The sequence below is a fragment of the Gorilla gorilla genome, chromosome 19 (genome assembly GCF_029281585.2).
Source record: "Gorilla gorilla gorilla isolate KB3781 chromosome 19, NHGRI_mGorGor1-v2.1_pri, whole genome shotgun sequence".
Taxonomy (NCBI): domain Eukaryota; kingdom Metazoa; phylum Chordata; class Mammalia; order Primates; family Hominidae; genus Gorilla; species Gorilla gorilla.
Genome location: NC_073243.2, coordinates 59,177,458 through 59,192,430, shown reverse-complemented (window position 1 = coordinate 59,192,430; position 14,973 = coordinate 59,177,458). Strand labels below are relative to the sequence as shown.

Sequence of the window (14,973 nt, the reverse complement as noted above, 5' to 3'; positions counted from 1 at the left end):
CTTTTACAAATCCGAATCAATTTGTTTGCCTTCCATATAAGATACAGTTTTCAAAATGTGTTTATGTCCAAAAACAACATGCTTAGTTTTAGATAATTCTTTCAGTTGATATAGGGTTTTGTGAGACTAAGTGTAAATATTCTCTAAAATAGTTACATTTTTCCCCTTAGTCGTCACTTTTTAGAATGCTTAAGCATTAGCAATCATTTTTAATTTAGTGATTTCATCTTCTTTATTTAATGGCTCACTGCTATATTTGAAACTAAACCATGTATATTTCAACTTTCAAGAGCCAATGGGCTTTGAAAAAACTTGGGTTGAAGTCAATAATTTCCTTTTAAAAATATTTCATATTGTAAATCAGATAAATATCTATTTCATATTTTAACAATTTCCCTTGTTGCATACAGCGAAACTGATTTGTGTGTTATACTAAATATCTCTTAGCTAATAGAACTAGAGTAATTTAAAATATTCAGAGATTTGGATAAAAATAAGATTCATAAATATGCCTTACAAAGCCTTTGGATAAACACTGAGTTTTGCAAGACTCATGGGTTATACATCCCAGGCTCCAATATGGCACTTTGGAAACTAGCATCATGAGCATGAACAAGATAACAACCACATCACAAAGCCTAGAGAAATATATTTAAGTAGTAAAACTTTCTCTTTTTTCCTTCAAATGTAACTTTGATAATGTCATTAGGCTATCCCTAGTAATGAGCTCATAATTCACCCTTTTATCTGTATTTTTTAATGTTCTTAAATAAATAGGAACTCAAATTGAGAGGAAACTTAGGGCTTAACTTCTGCTTGTAATTTCTAATATTTTATGTGCAGAAATACAAACCTAGGCTGCATGACTCTTTTTCAACTTTTGTGCATGATTTCCTCAGTGAATTTATTTGCTGCAAAGGCCACCAGACCATTTTTTCTTCTTAACACATAAACTGACTTTGTTACCAAGGTTTTTTTTTTTTTCTTTGACATGATGGCTTTTTATTCCCTTAAGTTCAACCATAAGGTGGATATGATCAAAACTGGCAAACAGCAAACATATTCCCTTAATAAAATATATAGTCATAGTTTCATCTGTGTACAATCATGACAGCAAAACCAAAAACCAGGCAAAACTCACCACTTTTTCTTAAAAAATAAAACAGTTTGATATGCAGCTCAGGTTCCTTAAATGGCTTGTGGACGTCTCAATGTCTTTCCATCAACCTGGGTCACCTCTTGCACACACTATGGATAATGTCTGGTTTTAGATGGAACCATTACTAAACTTCAGTATGCTGAGATTTGCTTCGAGTCTTAGAGCTTATTCATATTGAAACTTGGGAGATATAAACTGAAATAAAAATCCCACATTCAAAGAGTTGCCTGAAAGTTGAAACCACCCAGCCTCAGGCAGCTGCAGCCACTGCGATCCTATGACCAAAGTTTCTGAGAGGCTTACCCTCAGTGAAGTCATTAACAGAGTAATTGTTCCAAATTTTTATAGGCACATCAACTGGCAATGATAGAACATGAGTTAATTTTTTTGGCCTTCTTGCTTATGATTCGAATTTATCTTTTGTGTGTCTTGTTTCAGTAACATCAAAAGAGAAGAAAAAAAGAATCAGGGAGGTAGAGAGCACATTCTCAGAGAGCACATCTCTCAATTCCAGAAAGCACATTCTCACTCTGATGTTTCTGATATAGAATCTTAGAGTGGACTTAAGAGGAGCCAGCTGTGTGGGAGCACATATTGATGACTTCGTTGGCAGTTCTTCCCCAATGAGTGCCAAGCTACAGATGCACTCCCAATCAATTCCCACACAGCTACAGTTTAGTGAACTATTCTGAATGAAAAGAACATGGCACTGGGGGCTGTGAGATCCAGAAACATCAGGGCAGAGTCCAAAGACAGCATATCTCCAAACAAAGCAGAGTGGCAGTAGACCTAAAGAGGCAAAGTGACAGGAAAATAAGGAAGAAGTAAACTAAGGCAAAGTGTGCGTGTACGTGTGAGTGTAAACTACATATGAGAAAAATAGACATTGCTTTCTTATTAATGTTGTAAAGTGAGTTTGTTAGTTGCAAGATAAAATATAGGTGATTGCCCTGTGTAGTAGAGATCATATACTGCTTGTTGAATTAAATGAAATGGAATAAACAAATACAGTTCTTTAAAAAAAGAACAAATATGAAACCAACAAAAAGTGAAAATATTTACATACATGATATACAATCTTTTTTGGTGAAATTTTTAAATAATAATGGAATATGATTGTATAGCAATTACAGCATGCAAGCTGACTTCATTTACATTTTATCTGTGAACACTGGATGTTGTGTTCTGCAATCTCTTTCTAGCATTCGGGTGGTCCTCTGAGGGTTGTCTGTGTTTATAAATGTATATATACCATTTATGATCTCCTAAATGGGAACTTTTGAAGAATGGAAAAAAGTCTTAGGATAACTTAAAAATATGAAATATTTTATATATTTTTTAAAGAAGTTAGAATTCACCTTTAAAATTCAAAAATAAAAATATTTAATTTTTATCTAGTTTAAACGCTTAAATTGATCAACAATGTATAAAAATTCACTCAATAACTTTAAATTCAATAACAAGTGATTTTTAAAATAATTTTCCAGTACAAAAATAGCAGAGCCTGTTTTTGTTTCAATGCCATTGATTTTTAACTCAATGATAAAAAACAGGCACTTTATTTTAAAATTCCTCAATGTTTTCTTGATGTTTATGGTCTACTGTTAAAGTGGGAAATAATTTCTACCTAAGACAACATAGGTAGAAATTCACAATGAACTAAAAACTAAATGTTACTATTTTTTTTTAAGTAAGCATCATGGAATAAATAAATCAGGATCAATGAACAAAAATGGTCCTATTTAACTAAGGCAAAAATGTACACATACATTTTTAGTAGGTTTTATAGGACATGAAAGATAAGATAGGTATAGAAAAAAATTTCAGAGCTAAAGTTTCTAAGTGGAATATGTGTTGTTTGTAATATTGCAAAGTTTCTCCAGAAAGTGTCTGGGACAAGCCACTTTCTAAGGTAGCCCAGACACAACTAAGTAGGTAGAACAATTCAATTGCACATAAGATTATAATCAACGATACCTTTTGCCTTAGGCACTTTTATATTTTGCATTTGTATAAATATACATTTCTTTTTATGTAAATTTTTAATAATATTATTGAGCAATTACTCTAATAGTTAATTCATATAACCTCAATTTTCTTGTTGTTTCTTTCAATCACATTGTGAGTTTATTGTTCCATTTTGCAGACAAGAATCCTTTGTACATGACGGTGAATGGGAATACTAAAACAAAAACCATTTATTTCAATCACTATTTTCCTTGACTCACCTACTTACTGGAGTATAGTGCTGCATGTATATTATGCAATTAATATATACTTCATGATTGATTGATTGATCAAAAATTAATTAAGGTTCTTGTCCTGTGAGATATCTACAATAGCATCTAAGAAAACAGAATAAATACCTCCTATTTTTTGAAAGCTTCCTGTGCTTTTTCTATCTTTCCAAAAGTCGAGCCCTGCAATCATGATATCAGCAAACGTCCCTCAACATAAAAATCTTTCTCTTCCTCTGAACTCCTCTTCTCTGTTCCGATGACACCCTGCTCAATGAAGTGCAAACAATCGATGGATTCTCTGTCAATCAATGAGTGTCTCTTCTAAGAGGCACAGAAATGTGGAAAACAGTCCTGGACTGTGAGGGGCTGGGGGAAGAATAGCTGGCAATTTTTTTTTTTTTTTTTTTTTTTTTTTTTTGAGACAGAGTCTCGCTCTGTCGCCCGGGCTGGACAGGCTGGAGTGCAGTGGCGAGATCTCGGCTCATTGCAAGCTCGGCCTCCCGGGTTCATGCCATTCTCCTGCCTCAGCCTCCCGAGTAGCTGGGATTATAGGCGCCTGCCACCAGGCCAGGCTAATTTTTTTTTGTATTTTTAGTAGAGACGGGGTTTCACCGTGTTAGCCAGGATGGTCTCGATCTCCTGACCTCGTGATCCGCCCGCCTCAGCCTCCCAAAGTGCTGGGATTAAAGGCGTGAGCCACTGCTCCCGGCCTAGCTGGCATTTCTTTACAACTTAACTGGCAGTATGTATTTGGTCATATCACTTCTCACCTGCTCTAGACCTCCGTTTGCTCATCTGCAAAATGATAGTATTTGAAAGGTTAATTTTAAGATTCCTTCTAGCTCTCGTGATCTCTGCTTCTATTTATAACATCTTTATTTCTTGGGGTGGGTGGGCATTCGAAGAAATAAATTCAGAAGGTAGAAATGTTCTGAAATACACAGTTTGTTAAACTCATTCCAAAGAAGCACACATTCTATTTTTCTCCTCAACTGCTTTCTTGTTTTAAGGTTTATATTTTCAAAATGATGCTTTCTGAATAAATATACGGGGGCAATAAAACCAGCCATAAAAGCAAACCAGTAAGGTGGCAATAAAATATGAATCATGGTTCCCAGTATCAGTAGAATTGTCAGAATGTACATATCACCGTGTATGACACTAACACTTGTTGTGTTCTCTAGCGGGGAGGCATGTGCTAACCTAGGACTGAGCAGACGTTGAAGTATAGAATGGGGAAAATAACATAAAAGAATCCCTCTATGTCTTACAGCCAGTATGGCTCAAAAATTTACCATTTGGAAGAGTTGTAGTTGGATCAAGTATGATCCAGCAGATAAAATGGTGTCAAGAAATTGAGGGAAGTACTTTCTGTCTTTGATTCTGTACTTCACATGATGAGTGATGTTGAAGAAGCTTATCAACCTTTATATATCAACTTCTCCACAGTGAACTAGTGAAATAACACTCGACTTCCCTCAGTTGTATGTGTTTCTTCATAAGACTAATATTTATGAAAGGTTTCAGTCTCTTTATAAGGAGGAACTCTGTAATAATAATAATAGTAATAATAAGGACTGTAGTCATTTCCCACCACAAATGTTCAGGAAATAAAATGAATAGTGTCACAGAGCAATTTGCTAAACTATATTTTGTAAGTACAAATTGGAATTTTCTGCATCACATGCAATTCAGTCTATCGAATTTGTATGAACATAACCAAGGAGAATACAATACAGGAGCTGTAATTTAATGATCACACTAGACAGCAGCCTCCCACATAGCAAGAGGTTATCATAATTATTTACATTTGGGTGTAGAAAGAAGACAAAATGTGTCATCTTTTTGGTTACTGCTTACATTAAAAAAAGAAAACGCTCTTCTCGAACAGGTGCAGTAAGCAATATGAATTAATTAAAACTCACTAACTTTGATACTGAAAGCAGAAATTTATATCCAATAAATAATTTCTCTAATTTAAGACAAGAGGTTCTCTTGGGAAGAGAAAATCTTCAAAAGATTTAGAGAAAGGAAATCATGACTTTTGACGTATCACTGCAGCCACATATCCAACAGCTGGCTGATACAGTTTTGAGAATACACTGGAGAACTGCAGAGTCTGAGGGGTCTACACCTTGCCTCCAGTTTCTTCCACTCAGAATTTTCACGGTTTATACTTGTATGTACACTGCTTGCTGGATATAGATAGGTGTTTACAGAACATGTATTATTAGAACCAGGGAGAGTGAACAGAATATCTGTCTGAATTAACTTTCCTGTCCAGCCACTTTGGGATAATCAGATTTTTATCTGAATAGAAATGAGATTTAGGGATAGAAGATGGTCATAGATAGAGGTGTTTTCCCCAATCTTGTAATGAAATCACCTTCCACTATTTTTACAACATTTTCTAAAATATTGAATTGAGCAAGAGATTAAGAAAAATCCTGCTTTGGTGTGTGTTCTCTGACATGAATGTGGTTTTAAGGATAAAAGTGTACTCCGTGCTCATGAATACATCCTCACCAGTTTATAAGGGGGAGTGAGGTCATGAAATTCAGCAAGCACATCTGAGCAAACCATGTAATCAGGATGATGGAGGCTTTCTAGCTTTATTTAGGAGAAAAGAGGACTCCAAAAGGCCAAGACCAGGACCAGTTAGGCAAAATGTGAAGCAGATTGGAGTATTAAAATGTACTAAAAATAGAATATTTCCAAAGAATGTATATGGAGTTGCTTTTAGAAGTAAGAGAATTATGCAACTAGGAGGAAGTAGGAGGTTACTGGGAATATTTTATGTAAAAAAGAGCTTAGAGATCAATTTACCTATTTCACATCTCTTCTGAGATCATGCTCTGAAAACCCTATTTAGTAGCCAGACTTATTATTATTATTATTATTTATTTTACTTTAAGTTCTGGGATACATGTGCAGAAAAATATGGAACGCTTCACAAATTTGTGTGTCATCCTTGTGCAGGGGCCATGCTTATCTTCTCTATATCATTCTAATTTTAGTATATGTGCTGCCGAAGCAAGCACCAGACTTATTTTTATTGTGTATTCTCTGAATACCAGGTATATGATTAGATTTAGCAAACAAGTTACTTATCATGTTATATGATGCTTCCCAAACAACACTGTAAAGCTGCATTTCTTTGGAAGTCAACTATTGTACTCAAATTCATATGAGCTACATGAGACAAATAAAAAATACATCCACAAATTTAAACATATTTATTGAGTGACTACAATATGCCAGGTACCATTCTAGGTGCTGAGTATACCTTGGAGAACAACTGCAAATAGCCCTGAACTTTTTCTACTGGGGAAGGAGATAGATGGTAAATATGGAACACATGTACTGTGTCAGAATATCATAAGTTTATGGAGGAAAGTAAAACAGGAAGGGAGCCTACAGAGCGCCAAGCCTGGGGATGTGAAATATTATCTAGAAAATTCTAAGATAGGTGCTCTGAGAAGGTGGCATTTAGGCCAAAACTTGAAGTTCAGATGAGCCCACTATCAATGAAACTTGTTAAATTTAAATTGATTATTTTTACCTTTATCAATGTAGATTTACTCTTTATTCCATCTTGTCTTATGTTTTATCCAAGAAAGACACAAATCTAAGATCTTGAGGAATTTAACTTTCTCAAATCTTTACACTTCTCTATGAAAGCACTTACCCCATAAGAAAAAATGTAATCTTTGTCCTGTGCTGTAATGCAATGCAGTGTGTGGCAGAAAGCATAAAAGTGAGAACTAAGAAACCTGGGTTCTAGTTGTATGATTTATACATTAATTAATGACCTCAGTTTGTTCATTTGGGAAATGAGGGCATTGGACTATTTCAATATTTCCAAAAGGAGCATAACATTCCATGGAGCACTTGTGCTGGAGACACTTGAAAATCAAGAGTGGACAATTAAATTTGGAAGCATCATATGTCAGATGGTCCCTAACTGAGGAGTACAAAGGCATTTCAGCAGGTTAAAGAAACTGAGGAGGTAGTGAATAAAAGGAAGCCATTCAACGATTAACTTTGTTTAACTCAAAATTTCCTAAACATATTAGAACAAACTTGGGAAACACTGAAATAGACCATCAATGCTAATGTTTTTACAGTTAAGAAATTCTATAAGTGTTCTTTTTCATTGTTAGTTCCATTCCACTGTGTCCTTAAAGTTGACCTAATTATGCAGAGACTGACAACGACATAAAAATCTCAGACACTTAAACAATAAAACTTATTCCTTACTTATGCGACATGTCCATTGAGGACTGGCTCTAGTCTTCGTTCCACAGTTTTCTCACTGCATTTTCCAGTAAGCAGAACAACCACAGTCTAAGCATTATCCATCAGTCTGGCATAAAAAAGAGAGGCTACTGTGACCTAATTTGAAGTGCATTTGGAAGTATATGCTTAATTTGTGCTTGAAAAAGTACAGATATTGGTGAAAGCACTAATGACTCCATGTTTACCTCCTGAAATAACCTCATGGCTACATTAAATCTAATAAATGCTAGATTTTATAAGTTTTATGTTGTCAACTGCTGGATTTTGTGGTCTTCCAATAAGACTTTGTCCTGGTAGGCAATAGGTTACTCGTGGATAAGCTTTATCTTTTGAGACTTAATTTCAAGTGCTTTTTGGATAGGACTAGAGTATCCTTTTTTCCTAATGCTCATTTAGCCCTGTTTCTGAGGCATGACCCTCCTTTCACAGCCTCTATTGAATGGTTTGATGAGTCAAGAAGGTTTCTCTATTCTGGCTAGTGGAAATTTCAACAATTCTTGACCTTGTGTAAACTCTGAATATTATTCAGTACCCACTTTCCAGCAATTGTCGTTTCTTCAGAAGTTGTTGCCTAGCCTCCTGGGGATTCACTCTATGCATGCAGAGGTTGATATTAAGCCAAAGATTCAAAGGACTGCTATGCATAGTTTTGGAATTCTTACCCTGTATAGCTCCCTCCTGTAAATGGCTTGCAAATTCTACCCACCTCTTCACTCAGGGAGGCCAGCAGAATCTATTTGGATTTCCCATTACTGCATTGCAGTCTAGAAATTTTCTCTAGGCAGAAAGCCTGGGCAGCAATAAGTCTCATTTCTTTGGTTCTTTTCTGTCAAGGATCCCAGTGCTGTACTGTCTGCTGCTCAAAGTATGAAAATAGTTATTTCCTACATTTTGTCCAGTTTTCTAGTTGTTTATGGCAGGAGAATAATTTCAAACCCTGTTATTCCCTCATGGCTGGAAACTCAAGTTTCCTAAATCTAAATTTAGCCCTTGTTTTATAAATACTTGGTTTTCCAGCATGGCAAAGCATCATGTCTTGAATGTCAACAAAATGGATTTCTTGTTTTTCCCTGGGATAACAGAAAGCTATAAACATGAGAAACTCCAAATACTATACTTCCAGTTTCCTGAAAGGTAACTCTTGGAGCCAATGGAAAAAGTATATGCCGACCTAAGTAATTGTCAAGATACGTAAGCAAAGAGAACATTTCTAAGGCAACCAACTTATTTTTTTTTTCCTGAAGCATCAATACATACTAAAAATATTCGTTTCTATAAATATTTGTCTTGAAGTCAAATAGAAACTAAAATATATTATTAAGAAACTAGTACAAACCTAATCTAGAAAAATAGCAATAATTTTATTATACATGATATTTCTTGGTAAGCCAATGATTTGAGTTCTTACATTGGAATATCGAGTATCTCCTGGTACTAAACATTAAATAATAACCTTAGAAATTGTATGAAAGGGCCAAAATAGAAACCGTAGTTTGTAGTGTTGCACTATCCTAGTGTCTAGAGCATATTAGGTTACCCAACAGATATTACTTGAATACTGGATGAATGAAAGAAAGATGACAAGAAAAGGTGAGGTGTCATGATGTAGTAAAAATTATTTCTTAGAAGGAAGGTGTTTCTCTTTACTTCCTTGAAGTACTGAGTTCTGAGAAAGCGTCTAAGGCCATTGGTTTTAGCATCAGACGGATGGATATAATTCTCACAAGAATTCTGGAGACTGCAATAATAATAATAATAAATAATGATGCAATAATGATATAGTAATAATAAATAATGAATAATCATGATGGCAAATAATGATAATGAATTATTCTTGTGTGCTTTCTATGCACCAAATGCTGTTCTATGCACTTTTAATGTTTACCTCATTGATCCTTTATCAGACTATGAAATGAATACTACTGCCACATTTCATAGTTATGGAGATTAAGGAATAGGGATAATGAGTAACTTGAGCATGGTGACGGAGCAAATAGTGGCAGATAAAGGTTGTAAATCTACAATCTGGTTCTAGTGCCATCAGTTTTAACTACAGAGCTATACTGACTCTCTGTACACAGGGACCAAATATAGAGGAGCTCACCAATATGAAAAGTACAGAAAATCCTTCCAGAAGTTAAAATATAAAACTAATAATGAATTTAAAATTTTAAAAAAATTTTAGTAGAGACAAGGTCTCAATATGTTGCCCAGGCTGGCTTCCAACTCCTGAGCTCAAGCAATGCTCCTGTAATCCCAAAGTTCTGGGATTACAGGTATGAGCCACCCTGCCTGGCTATAGTTCCTTAGTGTCAGTTCAAGTGTTCCATTCAATATTGGAAGTCCAGTGGCAGTCTGCTTCCATTCTGTTTCTTTCTCTGTACATGTTGTGATGAATGATAAATTGTTTTCCTTTTATTTTATTTATTCCTGTGATTTAGCTTATGGAGAAGAATAAAAGGGTTAAAGCTCCCAGGCCCAAAACAGAATTTACCAGAAATGAAGATATGTGTAATAATTTCCAAATTGTATTTACAGATACTATTTTATTCTATTGATTGGAACTGTACTCAGCAAAGGGGATCATACAAAGGAGATAAGAGAGAATAAGAAATTGAAACAAAGCATTGATGGAAGTTTCCTAACAGCAAAAAATGAGAAGGCTGTGCCATCCCAGGGGAAGTGGGGGTGGATCTGATGCCTGAAACAATGAGAGCTGTGATGGAATCAATGGCAGCGGATCCCGTAATTACTAAATTAGACTGTTCCATTTCTGGATAATGCATGCTGCATTTTGATCTTGATTTGAAATCCAATTAGTTCAGGATCATCATTCCTTTTAGTTCTAGCTTCTCTCTGGTGACTTTGAGACTAGAGCAATAGTGTAGTATTTTTGTGTTTGTTCTTTCATGTCTTTGAAGATACGGTTTTTTAAATCTATGGCAACAGGTGTCCTCTGCTCCCACTCTTACATATTTTACTGATTACTCTCTTGGTTTATTCTCACATGCTCTCAAGTCATAGCAACCAGTGAAATGCCACATTGATACACATTTGGCTTTTCCAATAAATAATGACAACCAACCATGAAACACTTGTCTTTGAAATCACTGCTACCTTTTTATGTTTTTTAAAAATGTTTTATTTACTAGATAGTTTGCGTTTGTGGATTGGTGTTATTCTTAATTCTCTTGCTTTCCTTTACTGAAATTAAAGGGGCAAGTCTTATATTATGAAAGGAACCCTTAAATGAAAATAACATATTTTAGGTCTGTCACGTATGAAAGATGAAGACTTCTTACAACACAGAGTTTGTTTTGTCATTTTCCGGTGAGGGTGAGAAGGGAACTTCAGGCAGCCCATTGAAATAGCTTCAGTTCGCTCACATGACTATATTAGCAAGTAGTTGATTAAAGATAGTCTGAAATAGTTTCAGCAAAAGACCTTAGGATGTATACATTAGAAATATATACACCTGTGGTTCATGATTATGAAATTATTTTGAAGGTGTTTTTGCTTTTTCTTGTGGAATACATGAAGAGAAACCTCTGGAATTGTGGTATAATATAAATTATAAAAATATAACTTTCATACTGAAGCATGAATATTTATAGCCTACAATAATTTTATACCACAAGAAAGAAAACAGGCACTGTTTTCCTCCATGGGCTTGCTGAAGAAAATGTGAAACATTGATTGAGAGCTACTTGTTAATTCACACTAGGGAACCATGTAGATTACTTAATTTTGAAAATTACAACGTAAACAAAACCAATGCCATAAAGGAGTTCAAGGGCCCTACATCAAAATAATATTTTGTTCATTTACTTTGACAAGTGTGGTTTATATACTCAAGTGTTACTTATGAGTATATTGCATTTGAATTAACATAGTGCATTTCATCAAAATAATAAAATCTTAGTGACATAATAACTTATAAAGAGAGTTCATCACATTTTTCTGATGCAGATATTTTAAATAATCTATATACATTTATGAGTGCATTAACGTTACAACATTTCTCAGTCTCTGTCTCTTCTCTCTCTTCCTCTCACTTTTTCTCACACACACAGAGAACTAAAAGTAAATTTAACAATTTTACTGCCTTTTCTGAGACTCAGAGATTACTAAAACTGATTGTGTGGTTGATAATTCATATATTGCTGTATTAGTCTGATTTTACACTGCTATAAAGATACTATCTGAGACTGGGTAATTCGTAAACAAAGAGGTTTGATTGACTCACAGTTCCACATGGCTGGGGAGGCCTCAGGAAGCCTAGACTCGTGCTGCAAAATGAAAGGAAAGCAGGCAGCTTCTTACATGGCAGCAGGAGATAGAGAAGTGCTTCGACGGGGGGAACTTCCAAACACTTTTAAAACCATCAGCTTTCCTGAGAAGTCCCTCACTATCACAAAATGGCATGGGAGAAACCACACCCATGATCCAATCACCTCCCGACAGGTCCCTCCCTTGACACCTGGGGATTACGATTCGGATTACAATTCAGATTACAATTCAAGATGAAATTTGGGTGGGAAAACAGCCAAACCATATAAACTGCTATATTGTTAGTCTGCATTCTTCCTATTCAAAAGCAGTTTCTATGTTTATGGTTGCATAGCAAATATAATATTGTGATTGATTTTTAAACAAAATTAAATCTGTTAAAATTATGAGCCTAGTAAATTACATAGTCTAATATTATGGATGAACCAAGAAATGGGGAGATGGGAATATTATTAGGTTGGTGCAAAAATAATTGAGGTTTTGCCATTAAAAGTAATGGCAAAAACCGCAACTACTTTTGCACCAACCTAATAGCCTATGGATATTGAGGAAGGCAGAGATGTAAGGGTTCATCATTTTTAAAATTCTATCTTTTTAAAGCTTACATTTCATAAAATTGATTAATTTTGCTGCTAGATCAGAGTTTAATTTTTTATATTAATTTTGTATATATTCAGAGAAAGAGCACAGAAATGTTATTTTTAAAACTATTATTATGTAAACTTTATCCTAGTTATCAAAATGCTAGACTGGACAATAAAAATTAGATGGAAAATGAAAGCAATTATAAATTATGTTAAATATATCTATGTCTAAACAGAGAAAAATGCCAATTTATGCATATCTATGTTGTGACATATCATGGCAGTTATTTTAAAAAGAGATTTCTAAAATAAATTATATCAGTATTACTTCAGTTCTCTTTTGTGAATAGATTTAGTTTGTAATTATAAACGACATAAAGGATACCAAGACGCTTTTCTGCTGTTTTCTTCAAGTAATTTCACAATTTCAAGTCTTACATTTAAGTCTTTTAATACATTATGAATTGATTTTTATATATGGTTGGAGAAATGAGTTCAATTTCATTCTTCTGTATGTAAATATCAAGTTTTCTTATCACCATTTATTGAAGACACTATCCTTCCCCCATTGTGCTTTCTTGGCACCTTTGTTGAAGATCAATTTATAGTAAATGTGAAGACTTATTTTTGGACTTTCTGTTCAGTTCTATTGCTCTATATGTGTGTATTTATGCTAGTACCATACTGTTTTGATTAGTGTAGCTTTGTAGCACATTTTGAAATCAGGTGGTGTGATGCCTCCAGCTTTCTTTTTGATCAAGATTGCATTGCTTATTTAGGGTCTTTTCTGTATGAAGTTTAGGATTATTTTTTCTATTATTGTGAAAAGTGCCACTGAAATTATAATAGGAATTGCATTGATTCAGTAGATTGCTTTGGGTACTGTAGACATTTTGACAATATTTATTCTTCTAATATATGCATATAAAATATCTTTTCATTAATTTTATCTTTTTTAATTTCTTTTATCAATGTTTTATAGTTTGCAGTGTATAGGTCATTCACTTTCTTGGTTAGATTTATTCTTAGGTATTTTAGTGTTATTGTAAATAGAATTATTTTCTTAATTTATTTTTTGGATAGTTCATTGTTATTGTATTAAAATGAAACCAATTTTTGTATGTTAATTTTGATCTTGCAACTTTACTGAATTTGATTAGTTCTCACAGTTTTTTTGGTAGAGTCTTCAGGGTTTTCTATATATAAGATCATGTCATCTGCAGAGGTAATTTTATTTCTTCTTTTTTGGCTTGGCGGCCTTCTTTTTTTTTTTTTTTCTTGTCTAATTGTTCTGAATAGAACTTTCAGAACTATGTTGAATAGAATTGGGAAGAAATGGCTTCCTTGTCTTGTTTCTGATCTTAGAAGAAAAGTTTTCAGCTTTTCATTGTTGACTCTGCTAATAACTGTGGGTTTGTCATAAATGACCTTTATGATTTTGAGATATATTTCATTTATACCAAATTTTTGAGAATTATTATCATGAAAAGAATTTTGTCAGGGGAATCCAGCCAGGAACTCAGGCATCGGTTGGTTACTTTTTAAAGCTCTCAGTGAACAAATACTCTTGCCACCCACCAATCTCTGGTAGCCACTGACCATGTGAAATGGCTTTTATAACCTTTACCCTTCAAGATCCCCCTGAATTTACCAGCATCATCTTGACTTGGTAGTTGGTGAAAATAGGACGATAGGAGGCAGGGCCAAGATGGTCAACTAGAAGGAGTGGTGATCAGAGGCCACCACTGCAAAGACCCAAAACAGTGTGTGAATCTGGCACTGGCAACCGAGGTATCCAGGTTCTGTCATTAGGACTGACTAGGCAGGTGGTATGACCAACAGAGAGGTAAGAAGAGCAGTGTGGTGTGGCGGCCCACCTGAGGGCCACAAGGGGCAAGGGAGCCCCCACCTCCACCCAAGGGAATCAGCAAGTGAGAGTGTTACTCAACCTGGGAAATCATGCTTTTTCCATGGAACTGCGTAACCCATGGATTGGAAAATCCCACTTGGGAGCCCACACTGCCTGGGCCTTGGGCCCCAACCATGGAGCTGTGCAGATTCTCAAAACCCTCTTGGCTAGAATTGGCCAAAGCCTGCCTAGTTCCCTGTGGGAGGGGATGGGGGGGTTGAGGGGGGGCAGGGGGGTGGAAGTTGGGGGCGCTGCCATCACCACTGCTGCAGCTGCCTGTGTTGTAAACCACAGGTCTGAGCTCCTTGAGGGAGGTGTGGCAGCCAACACTGTGGCTGCAGGGCCTCCCTGTAGGAACTCCAACTCCAGCTAGGGGCTCGGGGACAGAACTCTGATCTCCCTGGGCCTGAGCCCATAAGGGGAGGGGTGGCCATAGTCTCCAGAAATCAGCAGACTTAGTCTTTCCTGCTGCTAGCTCTGAGGAATCCAGGC

At 35.3% G+C, this 14,973-nt stretch overlaps 1 non-coding gene across 1 annotated transcript; it reads right to left on the bottom strand.

Annotated features, from left to right (window-relative positions):
- Positions 1 to 6,333: 6,333 nt before the first annotated feature.
- LOC115931376 (U6 spliceosomal RNA) lies at positions 6,334 to 6,440 on the bottom strand. Its single transcript, XR_004067876.1, has one exon. It is a non-coding gene; the product is annotated as a U6 spliceosomal RNA (small nuclear RNA).
- Positions 6,441 to 14,973: the final 8,533 nt, after the last annotated feature.